The sequence below is a fragment of the Hevea brasiliensis genome, chromosome 7 (genome assembly GCF_030052815.1).
Source record: "Hevea brasiliensis isolate MT/VB/25A 57/8 chromosome 7, ASM3005281v1, whole genome shotgun sequence".
Taxonomy (NCBI): Eukaryota; Viridiplantae; Streptophyta; class Magnoliopsida; order Malpighiales; family Euphorbiaceae; genus Hevea; species Hevea brasiliensis.
The window spans coordinates 87,401,631-87,403,770 of NC_079499.1; the positions used below are offsets into that span (position 1 = coordinate 87,401,631).

Sequence of the window (2,140 nt, forward strand, 5' to 3'; positions counted from 1 at the left end):
TTCTCACAATTGCCAAAAGTCTATGTCCCATCCTCTTTTCTCTTCCTTCCCTTCTCCTCTGCCGCTGCTGCTTTAGCGCCGAGGATTCTTTTAGCATGGGACAGGTCTTCTAATCTGTGTTATCAAGATTTGAGCAAGCACTGTCTCCATCGCATCTCTATTCAGCTTGAATGACCTAGATGTTAGGGTTGAAAGGAACGGAGGATTTCTTATTCTATGCACAAATCTCAGGTACCCATCTCCATTCCTTAATATTAGATCCATTTATCTGCTATTCTTTTGTCAAATTCGAAGCAGTTTCTAGGTAATCTTTATTGATTTTATTTCTCTCGCAACTTTTGAGCAATTTGAGTGATTAACATTTTGTATTTCTCTTTTTCCACAATTTCCCTTTTTCTCATATTTCCCTAAATTTCTATATACCTAATTGAGATGTTACTGATGAATAGTTTATGAGCTACCTATGTTGTTCTCAGCTCTATTTTCCAATTTCGCCATTTGAGATCACAAAAAGGAAGTTACAATAGTCCCTTTCTTTTTTGCCTCTTCTTTGAGGTTTCTTCTATAATTGGTATTTTCTTGTTCTTATTTGATTTTCTTTCTTTTCTTGCGATCTATTTACTGCTTTTAGCTTTGTAGATCATAGGAGGAGATCAATGGCTATTTATATGTAGAAAGGAATTTCTAATGTTTCATAATTATTTTCTTATTCATTGACAAGTACAAATCAAAATCCTCTCCTGACTTGTGCCAAACAATGTTCATGGAGAAGGTTTTGTGTCTCTATAATCTATTAATGTGATTATTTGGAAGTATGTATATGCTATGTGTTATTTCATTGGATTTTTTTATGTACAAGTATTTGATTATTAATGGGATTATATTTTACAAAGATATTCAAATTTTTTTCCATATTACATGGTTTTTTCATGTTGGTTTTCAAGTATTTTATAAAGTTATTGGTTGGTAGGTTCTTACAAGGGTTTTTGATGTTGGGTTTTCTTCTAATCCATGATTTGTTCTGTTTATGTTGAAAATTTCCAATTTTTCAAATGGGAGTTGATAAGCATGTCCTTTTCCGATTTATCTTACATTTTTCCTTATTTCTCTAGTTGTCTAGTTGCTTGTGATTTGAGTTAATTATGATATAAATGATATTTATTTAATCATGATTTGAGTGATCTTTAGTTAATTACGATTAGACTTTATTTCTCCAGTGTTTGGGGTTTTATTGTAAAGCTAAGCACTCCAGCTTCTAGTGGCATTAAGGTCTATAAAATTGCTACTAAAAATTATTTCACTTGTTCTTATTAGTGTGATTATAATTGTTCAAGTTGTTATTCTGCAGAACGCTTCTTAAATTGTTCTGATGCTATTAAAGCCAAGGACGGTATGTTTTGCTATCTTTGTAAAGGATTATTGAGCAATAGTTGTTGTTAAAAAGCTTATTGTGTCATCTGATAAGTAGAACTCAAAAAAATTCCATACTGAGCTTGACCTATTATCAAAGATTAAAGCATGCCCATTTGCCCAATCTGCATAGCTATTGTGAAGAAGGTGGAGAAAGGCTTACGGTTTGAGTTCATGGCTCTTGGTTCCTTGCACCAACATCATCATGTGAAGAACAAGGCACTAAAAGAATAGCTAGACTTATGTTTATTTAATATTAATTTTCTTATTATAAATTAAAATTTTTTAATGATTATATTTGTTTATTTAATTTGTTAGTGATAATATTTTAATATTTAAATGTTAGTGGTGCTTTTGTTTTTTTGACACAAGTTAGTGGTGCTTAATATGTTAATATATTTAAATTTGGTGGTGCTTAATATGATAGGGTATTAATATGTGATGGATTGCAGCTTAATCCGACCGACCAACTAGTAAATTGCCATTTCGAGTTGGGTCAGTTTTATTTACACTTCTATTTAAATTAATTTAAGAAGGATAACCAAAGCAACCTTTGAAAAACCCTAGCCAGAACCAATAATTCAGATTTAGTGTACGAGATATTGGGACCGAACTAGCTAAAGACGATTCCTATTAATTTAATATAGGCTAATTTGATTCCATAAAGAAGTGGCCAGTTTTTTTTTTTTAACTATCTTTTAAATAAAAAATAAAAATTGTATATTTTGAA

At 30.9% G+C, this 2,140-nt stretch overlaps 1 long non-coding RNA gene across 1 annotated transcript; it reads left to right on the forward strand.

Moving 5' to 3' along the window:
• Positions 1-1,755, forward strand: LOC110662427 (uncharacterized). Its single transcript, XR_002496284.2, has 2 exons — positions 1-231; positions 1,349-1,755. It is a non-coding gene; the product is annotated as an uncharacterized LOC110662427 (long non-coding RNA).
• The last annotated feature ends 385 nt before the right edge of the window (positions 1,756-2,140 follow it).